This window comes from Ctenopharyngodon idella, chromosome 20 (genome assembly GCF_019924925.1).
Source record: "Ctenopharyngodon idella isolate HZGC_01 chromosome 20, HZGC01, whole genome shotgun sequence".
NCBI lineage: Eukaryota > Metazoa > Chordata > Actinopteri > Cypriniformes > Xenocyprididae > Ctenopharyngodon > Ctenopharyngodon idella.
This window is the reverse complement of record NC_067239.1, coordinates 15,698,284-15,717,337: the sequence shown is the minus strand read 5'-3', so window position 1 is coordinate 15,717,337 and position 19,054 is coordinate 15,698,284. Positions and strand designations below refer to the sequence as shown.

Sequence of the window (19,054 nt, the reverse complement as noted above, 5' to 3'; positions counted from 1 at the left end):
ATGATCAAAGTACTCTGAGGTGGAAATGGTCTTCTATACCATCAGCGTAACCTGACTTGCTAAAATGAAGCTAAAAACAACAATTTATAATCACAAATAAGACATAATGCACACACATATATATATATCATATCATATTGTTCCATCAACACAACAGCCCCTAACTAAGAAACTGCAAGAGATCTGCAGCAGATGTAATTTGTGTGTGTTTTCATGTAGCCACAGACAGTCGTTTGACCGCGTGCCAAGAAAAATAGCACGGCAGTGCAAGTGGGTGTCGGCTGCGGTTTAGATGGTAATGGTGATCACAACACCAAATCCTGAGCCACTGCCAGGTGCTGGTGTGAGAACAGACAGGAGTCACACACATACACGTGTGCATATCCCCCACATTCTCCTCTCACGCAAGCCCTTCCCTTTGAAATACAGATGTGTGTGCGTAACAGCCTCCAATGTTTGTATACTGATCTATACCAAAGAGGAGAACAGAAGATTAACTTCATAAACACCCAAACAAACACGCTAGATCTGCTTGAGCATGTCTGCCTGCTTTAACCAATCAACGGGGTACATGACCCCAGAGAGAGGAAAGTTGATTAGAAAGATATTAGAAACTGCAAGGAACAAAAGGTGCATGGATGTGCGCGTGTGACTGAAACAAGCACAGGCGTCAAATAAATGAGTGTGTAAAACGTGGCCTTGTACATTCCTAATGTGATCTAATGACAAGTGAGCAAGTTTAGTCATCTACGCAGAACGAACTCTACTGTAAAAAAAAAAAAATATATATATATATATATATATATTTACCAAGATGTGCATGAGTTTTTTTTTTGGACAGAGCTTTTTAAAGGGGGTAAAGTCATTGAATAAAACTGTGTGACCCACTTTCAGTCTAAAGAAATGGAAATTTACCGATATTTTTTAAATGTATCTCAATCTTACTATAAACAATTCATCTACGCATATGCTTCATTTAAAAAAAAAAAAATGTAATTAAAATGTCATTACTCGATCCTCCAGTGAAACAACAGGCTTCTCTCTGGTGACGTATGCCAAATTACGGCAATCATTTAGTCCACTTAAATTCCGCTTCTTGCTTACAATTGACCTCAAGCTCACATTCAGATCTGCCTCCATTCAATCAACAACCGATGATCTGATTTCAATAATCCGTTTCACTAAGATGTACGTCACAATATGGAATAAATGACCTGTCGCTACTTCCGTTCCGCGACTTTAACACAATTTTGACAAAACGTGTAGTTACTGCATTTTGCCTTTGAATGGCAGCACTCACAAACACACATGCAGCCAAACACCATCAGTCTTTATTAATCTGAAAACCGGAAAGTGTCTGTTATTTGCAACCAAATGCAAACTTGTGACCACAGTCCAGCCATGGAAAAGGGCAGACACAAAATTCCTGGAAACTAAACATTAAAGGATTCTGTGAACAATCTCCTAAAATGCAAAAAATAACAAATCACCATTTCCAAAGAAGGCTTCCAGACTTTCCACACTAACAAATCATTCTGGAGGATGGAAAGATGGCCTCCTTATCAATAATAAACATGTGACCACATGACTTTTTACTTTAATATTAGTATTATTTCGTATCTTTACATTGTCCTTTTCTATTATTTTTCCTTTAACATTCTATATTTCTTTATATATTTCATCTAATCTGTTTTCTGTATTGTCTATTTCGGTACTAAGAATAGCATATGCTATATGCACGGCATGACATTATAATAGTATTATGTCATGCCGTGCAAATTTGTGCTGTTGTTAAATTAAGATAAAACTATTAATAATTGTTGAAAAACTTAAAGTTAATGAAAATTAGAAATGTTGTCTTGGCAACTAATTTAAACAAATAAGTTAAAATACTAAAATTACTAAACCTAAAATAAACCTGAAATAAAAATAAAGTTAAAAAGATTTTTTAAAAGACCAAATACTAATAAAAATGACAAAAGCACATAAAATTACTACAATGAAAACTGAAAATTTAAAAATAAAAGCTCATTCAAAATATTAAGAAATATAATGAAAGTAGCTTAAGTTTTCACATCTTTTCTAGTGCAAAAAGGTAAATATACAGTTTTCTTTGCTTTAGTAAGATTATGATATATTATTCCACTGATTACTTGTACATGCTTGTTCATTTATTGTTATGAGGTGTCTATTCAAATAGCACAATAGTGAATCATAAACCCTTGTAATTACTGCAGGTGGAAAGAGTCTGAGAGAACAAAAGAACATTCCTTTACTTTCTTCCCCCCACAGACAATAACATAATCTCATGAATGCAATAAAGTCTAATAGTCTAAACTGGACTAAACAGAGTCATCTCCCTGACAACTAAAAATGGCCCCATCCTCAAAGGAATGTAGATACCTTTATAAACTTTCTGCTTTCCATCCCTGTCTTCTTTCCCTCCTCACATAGTCATACCAGCTTCAGTCTCAAGCCTCTTTTAGAGGAATTCAGTCTCTTGTACTATTAATAGCAATGCTTATTTTAGTTATCGGACTAAAAAGGTGATGAAGAGCAGGATATGCGCGCGTGCATTCATGCGTTATATGAGTCTGTGAATCAAAGTGCTATCTTCTTGGCTTGGGAATAAAAGAAGAACATCTCTGCATAATGTTAATCCGTAATGGAATTCTGGTTTAAACCTGGGAATGCTGCTGCATATGCTGTTGGAATTCAAAGCATTGTAAGAAAGTGAAAGAGAGTAAGAATGCAGTGGTCAGTGCAGAGACTGAATGACAGTGTGTTGAGGTTGAAACTCTTTGAGAAGTAAGTTATATTATGACTGACTTATATTCGGTGAAGGATTCATCAGACCGATTCAAACCGGTAACTTGTCTTTTTCAACTGTTCATTAAAAGAACTGGCTCATAAGAGGAATTTGTCCGGAAATCAGACTCAACTCTTCATAGTACTGAGTGTTTTTGATTCACTAGAAGAACCAGTTCATAAGAATCATGTGCTTGGGAATCAGGCTATTCATGCTGTATGTTTTTATTTAAAGGGATCGTTCACCCAGAAATGAAAATTCTGTCATCATTTACTCACCCTCAAGTTGTTCCAAACCTGTATACATTTCTTTGTTCTGCTGAACACAAAGGAAGATATTTTGAAAAAAGTTTGTAACCAGGCCACTTTGGGGCACCACTGACTTCCATAGTAGGAAAAAAAATACTATGGAAGTCAATGGTGCCCCAGAACTGTTCAGTTTCCCACATTCTTCAAAATATCTTCCTTTGTGTTCAACAGAACAAAGAAATTTATACAGGTTTGGAACAACTTGAGGGTGAGTAAATGATGACAGAATTTTCATTCTTTAAGTACAAGAAACGGTCCAAGTGAGTCACTTAGATAAAATATGATTTATTTTTTTAAAAATAAATGGTGAAGATTTTGACGTGGCTTAAGGTTTGAAGATTCTGCGGTGCAGGTAAAACTGCAGTATCAGATGACAATACCATGGTGCTTTGATATCTACCATAGTACTAAATGATTACAATATTCATTTACATGGTGCTCCAATGTACTATAAAGATTACCATGGTATATATCCTAAATAACATGGTACTTTTTGTTAGTGCCAGAGGTTAATAATTCTTAAAGGGTTAGTTCACCCAAAAATGAAAATTCTGTCATTTATTACTCACCCTCATGTTGTTCATCACCCGTAAGACCTTCGTTCATCTTCGGAACACAAATTAAGATATTTTTGATGAAATCCGATAGCTCAGTGAGGCCAAATCTTTTGCAAATCTTTTGTTTCGAATCAGTGGTTCGGAGCGTGTATCAAACTTCCAAAGTCATGTGATTTCAGTAAACGAGGCTTTGTTACATCATAAGTGTTTCGAAATTTCAATGGTTCACCACTGGGGGGCGTGACTTTGGCAGTTTGATACGCGCTCCGAACCACTGATTCGAAACAAAAGATTTGTAAAGCTTCGAAACTTCATGAAGCAGTGTTTTGAAATCGCCCATCACTAGATATTGTTGAATAAAGTCGTATGAGTAAAGTCGCACAAAAAGTATTCTCATCGCTTCATAAAATTAAGGTTGAACCACTGTACTTACATGAACTGTTTTAAATACGTCTTTAGTAGCTTTCTGGGCATTGAAAGTGTTAAATGTCTTGCTGGCTATGCAGGCCTCACTGAGCCATCGGATTTCATCAAAAATATCCTAATTTGTGTTCTGAAGATGAACGAAGGTCTTACAGGTGTGGAACGACATGAGGGCGCGTAATTAATGACAGAATTTTCATTTTTTGGGTGAACTAACCCTTTAATATTTAGTTTAGTAAGTCAACCTATTGAAAGCCATAGCAATGAGAATTAAAGATATAAGAGCTTAAAATGTTTAAAATCTTAAGCAAAAATTCCACATTTCTTTGCTAATCCCCTTATCAAGATCCAACGGAAGACACAAGACTAATCTAAGACTGGCTTAGGCAATTGTTTAAATGACAGAGAAATGCCACACATTCCCATTTTCACGACAGACTGATGCTGTGTCTTACGTCCTTTCTCTCAGCACAGCATTCTTGCAGCTCTAATCTCTAACAGAACATTATATAACTCAGTAATGCTATTCAGATACACACTTATGTGTTTAAGAGTTTAAGAAAGAAGAAACTGCTGTGGAAACCATGTGTGAGGGAGAAAGAGAAAAAGACAAAAGTGAGGGGATTGAGAGAGATTTTGTGAAGCTGATAATAAGGATAGAAGCATCTAGCCAATGCAAAGTGACACTTAACTTTTTCAAAACTGCAAAAATTCCTTATCACACTAAGAGCTCTTCAGAGATCTCAGAGAGATCCTCCTGCATCATGTCCTGAGAAAACACTCCAAAAATCATTACACTTTGAGAGATGTCCAGAATAATGCCATCGACATTCCATAAGGTTGGCAGAGACCTTACATTATTATTTAACCAGCTCTGTCAGCAGTTTGAAAAGTCTTCAACACCTCCAAATAATCAACAGCAGTGCTGGCCCACATTCTGCATTCCAGAAGTGGCAAACAATATTCCAACATTCCATACTTTACACTTCACCACCACCAAGGGTCCTGTTTTAGGGAGGTTTTTCCATAGTTTCTCTTGTTTTAGTAAGGTTTGTCCATAGTCTCTCCCTGGAGGAGTTCTATAAATGGAAAGCAGGACCAAACCTCAAGCCTTGGAGACTGGGAAAATTGCAATCAAAAAATAGTTTATTGACCAAAAAAGTGAGTAAAATGACTTGGTGAGTCCCAAAATCACAGTAAACAAAATATATAATTAACATAGAGGATATAAGGTAATATAAAGGTAATGTAAATGTAAAAAAAGAGTAAATATGTTGAGGTCATTGTAGTGTATGGAATGTTTTGGCATATTAAACATTCGCTGGAGTGAATGCAACAAGCAGGCTGAGAGATGCATGTGATCACAGCTGTGTGCTGATATTGAGACCAGTGATTTAAATAAACCAGATGTTAATATTGACTAACTTACCTAACTAATATAGCCAGTAATTTAATGTAATAGTTCTAAAGTAATCAAAACAGAACCATTGCGCTTCTCTAAGCAACACACAGTAGTGATGTTTCGTTTCTGAATGAATCAATGTTTCTGAACTAATGAGTTGAGTGAATGATTCAATGACTCACTCGAATGAATCAGTTTGAATTAGTTTGAATTAAGTGAATAAAATCAATGACTCATTCATAAAGTAGGTGGTCACTTGTCACTACCTACTGCTGTATTGAAGTAACCTGCAGAAAAAGTCAAAGCAAAATTCCCACCAGAATACACAGACTCGCTGCTGTATAAATATGGAAATTAAATTTGAAAGTGTTAAATACCTGCATTCCAGAGTATGATGGTGCTTTTGTACAATGAAGAAAAAAAAAAAAATTTTTTTTTTTTTACCTGGCTCTGAATTGCTTATTTGAAGGAAGTGCTGGAGAAGTGTGATGACAAGAAGGTGTGGTGTGGCTAACAATGTCACCTGACTGCTTCCTGATCCTTGACTGAGCCTGACTGGGCAACTTGCAGCCACCTAACTATACACAAATGAGGTAAGGATGAACAAAGTGATAGTTGTGAAAAACTGGGCTGTTGAGCCTGGGAAAGATTAACATTCTTGACATCCTCTGTTGGTCCACAATCATCTGTATTGTCGTCAATTGGTTCAGCTCCAAACGGCTGCGGCCACACCAGCATCTTTTCAATCACCCGAATGGCTAAATGGAAAATGAATCACAGCCTGCTTGGCACCCATAGTTCCAACTCAATTGACCTTATCTGGACATGCCATCCACCTTGTTATAGTCAAGACCATACAGTTGAAGATAATAAATGAGAGACTCCAGCCTAGAACAAAACACAAGCCAGGTCTCTCAAGGCCACAACACCTGTTGAGACAGAGACGATGAACAATTTTTTATGTTTGTATATTTATATATCTTTGTACATATGTTTGTTTGGATATACACCGAAATGCACAATATGGATGTATTGATATGTAAAACATAAAAGCATTATATTTATAAAGCTGTGCATATGCTTTGTATTGTCATCCCTTCCCATCAAACAAGCCCTCAAGCCATCCTAGGTGTATATGACTTTCTTCTTTCAGTCGAACACAATCGGAGTTACATTAAAAAAATATTCAGGCTCTTCCAAGCTTTATAATGGGAGTGAATAGTAACCGTGATTTTAAAGGCCAAAAAAGCACATCCATCCATCACATTCATCCATCATAAAAGTAACCCATATGGCTCCAGGGGGCTAATAAAAGCCTTCTGAAGCAAAGCGATACGTTTTTGTGAGAAAATTATCCATATTCATAACTTTATAAACTAGAATCACTGGAGTCGATTCCGGCGGAAGAGTGAACTTTGACCTGACGCATGACATATTGACGAACGCGGAAGTGCAGAGGATAGAGCAAAACAAAACACCGGTCACAAATTAGAAGTCTAAAATAAGTATTTTTTAAAGAGAAATGTCGGAGGAGCTTGAGTTTGTTGCCCAGCCCTATTTGTCTGAACCACGAGAGGCATCTACTCTCACATAAGCTTTCGTTACTTCTACATCCTACGTCATACGCCAGAACACGACTCTCTCGTGAATGAGCGGACGGATGTAACCGGAAGCTAGTGATTATAGTTTATAAAGTTATAAATATGGATATTTTTCTTACAGAAATGCATCTCTTCACTTCAAAAGGCCTTTATTAACCCCCTAAAGCCGTATGGATTACTTTTATGATGGATGGATGTGCTTTTTTGGGCTACAAAATCATTCTCTTACATTATAAAGCTTGGAAGAGCCAGAATATTTTTTAATATAACTCTGATTGTGTTTGACTAAAAGAAAAAAGTCATATTCACCTAGGATGGCTTGAGGGTGAGTAAATTATGAGATAATTTTCATTTTTGGATGAACTAACCCTTTACGACACAGATGTAGGACAAGGTCATGACCTAAGCTCACCTTTGTATACATCTGAAAAGTCCTGAGATCCAGAACAAAGGATAAAGGCAGGAAATTTATGTTGATCTCTGAAGCTAAACTGTTATCCAGGAAAGAGGAGAATTCCGGAAGGAACACTTCAACCCTCTTTACTTCTGCTACTCTAATCCTTTAAACCATAACCGCTTGGCCCTGATGCGAGACTCATAATAATCCTTTTAAATCATGGCTGGATGAGAGAAAGAGAGAGAAAATAAGTGAGGGAGAGAGAACAAAAAACAAAGAGGAAGAAGAGCAAGAGTTACGGTATGTGACCTATCACTTCAGTATATGTGTGTAACATACCAAGTCACATAGAAAGGAAGTTTCATGTAAAGCAATGAAGATCAAAGAGTCGGATCACGTATGAGTTTGTACATTACTGGATTATTTTCAGCTTTTTTGTTCAAATCCCACATCTGAAGTATTAACCTGATTAAAAACATGAAAAGAGAGCCAAAGCAAAAGAAAAAAAAAAAGAAAGAAGAAAAGCATTGCTTATATTAGTCCACCTCTATGTGTACTAGTAAGGAGAAGGGCCTTCCATCTAAGTGTGTCTCCTTGAGAGCTAAACAACACACCAACACAAGGGTATAGTTCAGGTATCCACACGCATATGACCACAAAGTCCTGTCTGTATGCTTATTTACCATATCCATGGACGCTGTATAGAAAATAGAGCTTAAATACACACACTTACGCACATGATATACACACATACGCACAGTATACATATATACTATGAGTCCTATGTTGTGAATTTGGGTCAAGATGTAGGACAAGCATTTCATTCCACAGAGTGGTGTTACATAAGAAAAATACACACAGATGGCCTGAATAAGTCAAACTCAGAAACATCCTAGAGCCTGTGAATATCAGAAGATCTTGGAGTACAAACCCGTCATAATAATAAAGCTGCAAGCAATTTAAGGGCCAACCACAATAAGGCCTATAGGCCGTAAACTTGACCTACATTGAACTCTGCACAAGGCAACGACAAGAGGTACAACAACAGAAGTACAAAGTTAGCTTTGGTGTGTCGCCAAACCGACATACATACCTCTTGTCAAGCACAAAAAGTTATGTACTTGAGAGACATAACTTAAGAAGGTTTTGTCAGACATGTCTTGAAAATATCTGAGCCAAATTTAGTGTTGACAAGATACAACTTCTCTTGATTGGCATGATTGGTGTTTTCAAAGACAATTTTCTTGGCATGTTACAGGAAAACTCTTTGGAATGAGAAAAATCTTTTTGCCAGCTGGGTCTCAAGATTATCTGACTAAAACTTAGGAAAGATCCAAAAACTATAAGATTCGAAATCTCCAAAGAATTTCAAAAAGGTGTACATGCAATTTTTTAGATCATGCTGTATTGTCAAATATATTTTGTGAATTTTACTGCCAATGGTGCCAGTCATGCTTACCTGCTTCTGTTTAAATACGCCACAGTGCTAGTAACATGCAGCAGTTTGTCAAAATTCAAAATGGGGGGAAGGCAATGTGGCTGATTTTAACTTAATTGGTATTATCGGACTCTGTATGGCCCAAGGAATCTAAACAGTCTCTTCAAGCTGACTTTGTGCCAAATATTTGAAGCATAAAAATGTATATTAGTAGTACAAAATGGATAAATATAGTATAATAAACTGTAGACCAGTGTATTGCTGAGATACAGCCTTACTTCTGTTTGGCTTCTGAAAAAATATTTTAATATCTTTTAGCCAGCATGTTCTCAAGATGATCTGATACAAATTTGGTGAATATCTGATGAAAGCTGTGGAGATGAGCTTGAAAAAAGTATGCTTTTGTCAAAATTCCAAGATATATTATACTAATATAGAAAAGTTTTGTTGAGTTTGGCATGAGCCAAGAAATCAGATGAAACAACTATGTTTCTAGGCCAAATGGTTCAAATGTTACAGACAAGAAGTCAAAATTGATGTTGGCACTAGAGGGGTAGAGTGGGAGACTGACCCTTTGCACACTCATTGAGTTCCATGGACTGCCTAGACTCCCAAGAACAGTAAGAAAACTACAAAATAGATGCCTATGCACATTCAGTTCTTGGCCCCTAATAATACACAATCTCTTTGTCTTGAAAACATAAATGCACACCAAACAACCAGTCTAATTGGTTCCAACCTGCTGCTAGATTGCCTTGGCTGAAGGGTCTCTACAGTCTTCAGATGGTTTGTTTCCTCCAGAGTTGCGTGAGATGTGAATATGTGATTTAAGCAGTTGTATTATTTCACGGTGATCACGTTTGATAGGAAGTATAGATTGAGGCACAGGCAGTATGCAGTATTTTTAGCACTGAGCCTCAATTATGGCAGCTCACGCTATGGAGCTCCTACAAACACACACACACACACTTACAAACCAGCTTTCCATCTCTACCCCCTTTATCCTATGTATGACTAAAGCAGAAAATATGAGCTATAACACAATCCATCTAGCCGTCCTCATCAAATAAAGACACACAGCATGTGCCATCAGTCCTCTACAAGCAGGAGGCTGTGTGTGTGCATGTGTGTGTTCAATATCTTATTGAGCATTGCAAAAAGACAATGACATTAGTAAAGGATTTAAGTGGCACAAACCATATTTATGTCGATTCGTTCAAAAGACTAGTTTGAAATGAGGATGATGCTAGCAACACCGAGGTCATGTTTTTAAATCCAGGAAATCCATAAAGTGACAAAACTACCTTCAATGCAATACATGTCACTTTGGATTAAAGAGTCTGAAAACTGCATAAGTAAATGTATCATATTTTAATGAATGTGGAAACAGATCAATGTTATCATCACCAAAAACTAAAGTATAAAAATATATTTAATTAAAATAAAGCTGAAATAAATAAAATATTAAATGAAAATGTATTTAGGCCTATATGATTTAAATGAAAATTAGAAATGTTGACCATAGGCAACTAACTGAGTTTAAGTTGAAGTCCAAAAATGACTAAAATGTCATTAAAATATTCATAAAATTAAGACTATGAACTGCATCTTCATTTTAATTTTCTTTACGATCTACAATTAAGCAAACTTCACAGGACTAATCATTGATATTCAATGTTCATCAAGACATGAAAGAAATCTCATAGGAAATATGTAGTTTTACAGCTTTAATTATCATCAAAACGGAACGACCCATGAGGAATATAAATGTAATATTTTTCAGAATTTGCATGATCTTCACTGACATGTAGAAAAGTGGGTCATAGTAGTTTCCAGAGTAAATTAATGTTCCTATGTAATTAATTATTCTGCACTATCGGTGAAAGGGCAAAAATAACTATGATTAGAATATAAAGTCTAGATGAGAGAAACGATTCTGCAAAGGAGCTGGAGATTAGAGATGTATTAAGCACTGCTCACACAGAAGTCACTTTCAAGCCAAGCAGCTTTTTTGTTGGTCAGCACAACTGTAAAGTTGAGGAAAACACGTTAATCAAACTACAGATGGCCTTAGTGGTGTGCGCATTAACCAAAGGACAGAAGTTTAAAATATTTGTTGTCATGTATACTTCATGCACACACACACACACACACCTGCCACTTTATTAGGGTACACCTTGCTAGTACTGGGTTGGATTCCCTTTTTGTCTTCAGAACTGCCTTGATTCTTCACGGCATAGATTCAACAAGGTGCTGGAAACATTTCTTTTTTGGTCCATATTAACATGATAGCATCACACAGTTACTGCATATTTGACGGCTGCACATGTATCCATGATGCAAATCTCCCTTTCCATCACATACCAAAAGTGCTCTATTGGACTGACATCTGGTGACTGTGGAGGCCACTGTGAGATGATTGAGCTTTGTGACAGTGTTATCCTGCTGGAAGTAGCCATCAAAAAAAAAGGTACACTGTGGTCATAAATGGATGGACATGGTCAACAATACTCAGGTAGGCTGTGCTGTTTAAACGATGCTCAGTTGGTACTAAGGGGTTCAAAGTGTACCACCACCACCAGCCTGAATCGTTGATATAAGGCAGGATGGATCCACACTTTCATGCTGTTTACGTCATATTCAAACCCTACCATCTGAATGTCGTACTGATTTTTTTCTCTTTTTCGAACCATTCTCTGTAAACCCTAGAAATGGTTATGCATGAAACGCCCAGCCCGTCTGGCACCAACAACCATGCCACATTCAAAGTCATTCAAATCACCTTTCTTCCCCATTCTGATGCTCAGTTTGAACTTCAGCAGATTGTCTTCGCCATGTCTACATGCATTACAGGCCAAGTGATTGGCTGATTAGATATTTGCGTTAACAAGAAGTTGAACAGGTGTGTACCTAATAAAGTGCCCGGTGTGTGTGTGTGACAGTGTGTTCAGCCCCAGTCCCTGCCACTGAAAAACACCCCCACAGCCGCAGCATGATGCTACTACCACCACACCTTACTGTTGGGATGGTACTGTGCAGGTGATGAGCGGTGCCTGGTTTCTTCCATACAAGATGCTTGGAACTGAGGTTCATCAGACCAGAGAATATTATTTCTCACAGTCTGAAAGAGTCCTTTAGGTGCTTTTTTTTTGCAAATTCCAAGTGGATTTACATGTGTCTTCACTGAAGAGAGGCTTGAGTCTGGCAACTCTGCCATAAATCCCAGATAAGTGGAGTGCTGCAGTGATATTTGTCCTTCTGTAAGATTCTCCCATCTCCATATATGATCATGGAGCTTCCTGATCACCACTCTAACCAAGGCCCTTCTCCATTGATTGCTCAGTCTGGCCAGGAGGCCAGCTCTAGGAAGAGTCTTGGTTCTAGATGTAGTAGATTTTGTTGTTACTCAAATCCCTAATTTGAGTAAAACAGAAAATTTTGTTCTCTAAGTTATATTATTATTAACCTTACTTTCATTTTATAAGTTAAACAGATGTTATATTAAACTTAGTCTTGTCAACATTTTGGAAATTGTTTTTGTGTTCATTGAGATATTGTTTAAAATGTTACTTTTCAAAGGGTGTGTACTCATTTATGCTGAGCACTGTATATATATTATATATATATATATATATATATACACACAGTTTCTCACAGAAGTGAGTACACCCCTCACATCTTTGTAAATATTTTATTATATTTTTTCATGTGACAACACTGAAGAAATGACACTTTGCTACAATGTAAAGTAGTGAGTGTATAGCTTGTATAACAGTGTAAATTTGCTGTCCATTATATCAAAGTGTCATTTCTTCAGTGTTGTCACATGAAAAGATATAATAAAATATTTACAAAAATGTGAGGGGTGTACTCACTTCTGTAAGATACTGTATATATGTCTGGACATGTAGTGTCAAGGTCTTTATTCCACTGCACACATGTATCTAGATGTTTAGAGCACTTGACAAAAAAGCTGTGGATTGTTTGCTGTTTATTCCACTTTGTGAGCAGAGCAAGACATTTATTGCACTTGAGAAAAAAGCTTACTGCAAATTGTTTGGTGATGGTGCCACAGGGCACAGGTGGCTTGACATTTACTGCACTTAAGGTAAAAGCTGTGTTTCGCTTGGTTTAGTGTACTTGAGAAAAAAAAGACTCAGAATTATGAAAAACAAGAATTGTTTGGTGATGATGCCACAAGGCACGTGTAGCTGGAAACGTAGTGTACTTGATGGGAATGCTGAAGAATGTTTGGTGTCAATATCACTGTGCACATGTAGACATTTAGTGTACTTGAGGAACAATCCATTTATGTTGGGTAATGATGCTACTGTGGACGGGTAGATGGACTGTTTACTTTATGAAAAAGCCACAAATTGCTTGGTGATGATGCCACAAGACACATGCAATTTGACTTTAGTGTACTTGAAGTACTGTAAATGCTGCAGATTATTTGTTGTTCCACTGCACGTGTGCTGTAGTTAATGTAGACGTTCAGTGTACCATATTGTTCCAAATATAAGACGATTCTGATTATAAGACTATAAAATCACTTTAAAAACAGCTGACAAAAAGAGCAGGCACTGGGCTGAGCTCAGGGATGAGAGCAGGCATATGTCTCTGGTTAGGTGCTGGAGCCTTCACTGGGTTCTGGTTAGAGGCTCGAGCCTTCACTGGGTTCTGGTCAGAGGCTCGAGCCTTCACTGGGTTCTGGTCAGAGGCTCGAGCCTTCACTGGACTCTGGTCAGGGACTGGAGCCTTCACTGGGTTCTGGTCAGGGGCTGACTTAAGGGCAAGAACATCCTCAGGAATTTCTCTCACAAGAACAGACTGATGAAGATAACTCATTGGAATACACTGGGAGATTTCAGTCCCTGGAACTGATTCATGGATTTCACTCTCTGGAGCGGATTTGAGGATTTCTCTCTCTGGAGTGGACTCTGGAGAGTATTCTGGAGGGACTCTGAAGAGCATTCTGGTCACTGGACAGGGACTGGAGTCATCTCTGGACTCTGGATGGGGACTGGAGTTTCAGGCGCGGCAGCGGCCATCTTGTCTGAGGGCTCAGGAGCGGTGGCCATGACGGTACTAGACTCTGGAATGGCGGCCATGATAGGACGAGACTCCAGAATAGCGGCCATGATGGGATGAGACTCTGGAATGGCGGACATGACGGGACGAGACTCATGACCTTCTCTCTCTAGAACCGATGCGATTTCACACACTGGAATGGACTCTGACATTTCAATCACTGGAACTGAATCGGCGAAAGTGGAACCACACATCCACAGCACCAGGTCCAAATAACGAGATAGGGTGATGTTATAATCTCCCACTGGCATCTGCAGTGCGATGTGTGAATCCAACCCACTCCAGAATATTGTACAAATTCCTCCACGTATCTCTAAATACTGCGGTCGTCTTGATAAATAGAGCACAGAAGATCCTCCACACTATTTCCAGTTGCACAATCCATAGTTATGGTCTGGTCTTCTGTCAGCGTTACAGAAGGAGACAGCACAGGTAACTCAAGTGACTTAATAGTTTATTTGCAGGTGGCAGAGAGCTAGCAGGACAAACAGGTGAGAATTCAATATCATTGGCTGTTACAGCACACTTAGCTGGAAGGTAACAGTCTCTGTGTCTTTGCAGGTGATGGGATTGTGAAGGCTGATGATAAGCGGGAGATCTGGAGAGAAGACGAAGATCATGAAGGACGAAGACCATGAAGGAAGAAGACGGGCAGGAATCTCAATGGGTGCAAGGTCAGGTTAGTTGTATGGTTGGTAATAACGTTAAAAGGTGCAATATGTAGTTTTTCTGTCCGCTAGAGGTCGTAGCTTGATGACGCCAAGTTTGAGCGTGGAATCTTGGGACATGTGGTGTTCACCTCACAGCCGGTGGAAAAGAATCGGGATAGGATTCGGGCAGAAATCATGTTCATGGATGCGATTATTAATGTTACTGTAGTATGAAGCAGAGCAGGACCGAGTGTTGTGGGAGCTGAACGAGGTCGCTGGAGCGATTGTTAATGAGAGACGAACGCAACACACGCCTTGCAAGCAGCAGAACTTTTATTATGCCACAGTCGCCGGCGCGGCTTCCACTTTTTCCAGTCATGAGTATGAGGTAACGCAGCTCTGTTTATCATATTAGACACATTTGACTGTGTTGAAAATGATGTCATAACGTTACTCTGTGCGTTCGCTCGGCGGCTGCTGTGAGACATTTGTTGCACACTGCAGTAAGCTAGATCGATTTAAGAATATCATATTAAATGCTGGATGGCTTGTGTTGATAAATGCAATTAATTTTAAAACGTAATGTATGATGGAGAAAATGCTGTAGTACTGTTACTAAAAATAAAGCTGTCTCTGATTATGCTATGTTAGCTACTTCACAAAATTGTGTTTTTCTCTGAGGCATGGTAAAAACATGGTACTCGCAAAAATCAAGAAAATTAGATTTAAACAAGAAGACTTAACGTGTTGAGCTATATAACAATAATTAGTTTTCTGTCTATAAATGTAAACAAACAGTTGTTCCCTTGTCTATTAAAACATGTAATATATTAAAGCGTCTTTGGTGTTTCCATGGTTTCTACAAAATAAAAACAGAAACCGAGAGTAACGCTGATATGACGGCAATGACGGGCGACTCCCGGACACGTCCCGGATCCTTGGTTAAAATAGCAATTTTCTCATGATTTACAAATAGTTGGAAACATTTGGGATATTATAAGTACTCAACTGAACAAAATATATAGCCTAGTGGTTTTTGGATATTTTACTGCAAAAATTTTACATATTGCAGCTTTAAGACCAGACACTGAGGTGATAAAAGTGGCTGCAGATATAGTGAGTGCTGATGAGGGTAATGGCCTGCAGAAGCAAGTGACTGGGGAGTGAGAACAGGTGTGAGCCAGAGAGGATGATGGGAAGTGTAGTGCTGAGTGTGACTGAGCTGGTGACTGTGACAGGTTGATCAATGTACCCAAGTTCACACGCCGAGTGTCCGACTTTGAGTGGCGTTCCAGATGTTATTTCCTATAAGGAGGTGGGGAAAACCCAAATTTCGATCTGTTTGGAACACAGCATAAAATGACCCCATTTTTCAGATGTACTTCCATGAAAAAAAGAAAAACACTGTGTTATTCAGAACAATATGGGCACTTGAATTAAAGCCCACACAAATGTAGCTGGATGTTTAGCGTACTTGAGGTAAAAGTGTGCTGCTTGTTTATAATGCCACAAATCCATCATAAACGTGTCCATATGACCTGTGTGCTATATATAAGTTTTATGAATTCATTCGGTAGCATTGCGTGGAAAACATACTAAAATCAGATTTTTTAATCAGAGTTCAGGAGAGAAGTAGCAGTGTCCAAAATGTGAACAAACTGTTGAGTCAGAAAACTTGTCTGAATGATTTGTTTACAAATTGGCCTGATCAATTCACTGAATCAAAGATCTGATTAAATAATGGTTTAAATTAAGTTCTGTTCCTCATACAAAGCTATTGCAAGACTTCAAAACATTAGGAATATGTCGCACAAGTCATATGGACCAATTTTATGATACTTTTATGGTGCTTTTCCATCCTTTTTGAAGCTTGAAGTCCCTGCTCATTGCAACTGCATGGAACAGAGCGACCAGTACAGTTCTTCAAAATTTCTCCTTTTGTGTTCTAAACAAGAAACAAAGTCAAATAAGTAAGTGTTAAAGTTAAATATGTGAGTACAGTAATATACAGTGCTCTACACAAACACTGGAAGATATCAGTCAAGTTTCTTACATAACCTGGACACAAACACTCTCATCTACCATACAACAGATCAAAGTGACAGGAATGCTGACATGGTGGTATGTTTAAAATAGTTTTAACTGTCTTTAAACACCGAAAGACAAAGTGAATTCCTCAGAGTTTCTACTATAGACTACAGCTAGCCAGAGAAGCTGTAGTGTAATATCTTCATTAATGGGCCTGCAGATCAGTGACACTTTCACAGAATCACAATAAATCACATTTACATGCAAATTCAGTAGAAATTATGATTCAAGTGTTGCAATATTCAGGGTAAATCCATTCATCTAACAAACATGTAAATACAGGGAGCATGTGTGTTTAAATAAAGTGAGTGAGTAGGCATATGTATGAGTTAATCAGGCCTATGTTATATTAACAGATAGGATCTGCCATAGCCTGTTCCATGTACATTAATATTTATCTTTCTAACAGCTGCTTTGTTGCCAGTGCGACTTGTCATATAAGTGGCAATTGTCTACACCGATATCTAGTCCCATAAGCATATGAATATTAATCAGTGCCACACATTTTAGTGTATTTTATATTACAAACTCAAGAACATTATGATTCAGTCAGTTTAAAAAACACATGAAAATATGACCACTTCTACAAAACACTATGTGAAGAATCGAAACACTGTGCCTAATTTTACAAGAGTCCTGTGGCTCTATCGCCCCCTATAGGACAAAATACTGAAAAAGAAACACATAGACCCTGAATACAGCTCTAAGTCTCCAAACAGCAAAACAAAATGCCAAAGTATCCTTTGAGTTTATTCATGCTGAAATGCATGCTGGGAACACATACACCTTTAATAAATGAGTAACAATGTTTGAACGAAATTGCTTGTTGGCCTAATTAGGACAACATTTGATATAACATGTTTGTACGCATATTCACATTTCCTAGAATCTGACTCAACCATTTTTTTTGTCTCCATGTAAATTTATGGTAACTGGGATTTGTCACTGTCTTGACAACTATAAGCCTATATGCAAATTGAACCTTTCTTTCAGAAACATTTCAGGTGATATAACAGCAAAGAAAAAGAGCAAAGGGAGTGACTTGAGGATGACTCTTGACAACAAGTTTGCAGATCTTTTTATGAATGAACATTGTTCATAAAACTAACTTTTGCCTTCTTAGAAAGTTGAAAACATGTAGTTAGGCTGTGAAATGTATTAATACACTGGGTTATCTTGGCAACATTTGAGAAGTAGGACTCGAAATTCAGGGAGAAAGACAAAGGGAGCAACAAAACAATAAATGAAAGCAGTTCAGTAACAGGATTCACTTCTAAACACATGGCGCACAAACCCCACTCTCTGTCAAGACCCAGAAAAACAGGGAAAGGGAATGTAAAAAGACCAAACAAGGAAACCAAAATCAACACAGATGGAAAATTATAATCAAACTAAAAAGAACAGGAACAAACGATCCGACCACAAATCAGATCTGTGCCAACTAGTGGCCATTAATTCAAACTGCACTGATTGTCCATTTACACAAAGCAGCTTTTTTAAGATGCACAAAATTCATTAGACATATCGGTGGACTGTGTCTGAGCAAATATATACCTACACATCACTATGTGTAAAGAATCAGGAATAAAGAACCCAGTGTGTGATGAAGAGAGAATGAAAGGTACTGTGATTGATCGCACGTTGAAGTCTGTTACTATAATAATCGATGAAACACTGCCCTCTGGCCTCAGCCCGCAGAAGTACAACTAGCGTCTTACACATTCAACTCCACATAACACAAAAGCCAAGATACCCCCAGAATACTTATTTACATTTTCTAATTTATTTATTGAATACATTAATTTAATATTAATCTATATTTACTAATCATTCATTTTCTTCTCGTTTCACTTCTTCTTGTCTCTTTTCAGAGTGAGTGCTGTAGTATATAGTTATATTTTATTAGCATGAGAGAAACTTAAGTGAGGTTTCCTGTGCAGCTTGCTGTGAAGTGATTAAGTATCAGGGATGAAGAGGTAACTGCTGTGCGTTTGCGTCCATTGCATGAATCGGTGTGTGTTTTGGGGGAAATGCTCCTTCTCCCTCTGGGTTAAATGACACCTGGCATTCCCATTACTACTCTGAAAAACAAACATATGGTTCTGGTGCACAACAAGCATATCTCTGCACGTGCACACACAAACACACACACACACACACTGTAAGAGTAAGCGTTAGAGAAATGGGTGTTGAACACACTTGTGTGTCCTTTGAGACAAACCCTGAAAGACATGTTTATGACATCCTGTCTTGTTTCACCCTGTTTCATAACTAAAGATCTCTCCCTTTC

The 19,054-nt window shown here is 37.8% G+C and overlaps 1 protein-coding gene across 1 annotated transcript in view; it reads right to left on the bottom strand.

Moving 5' to 3' along the window:
- The window catches only part of scfd2 (sec1 family domain containing 2), a 154,167-nt gene that overhangs the window by 32,358 nt on the left and 102,755 nt on the right, over window positions 1-19,054 (bottom strand). The window lies entirely within an intron of this gene.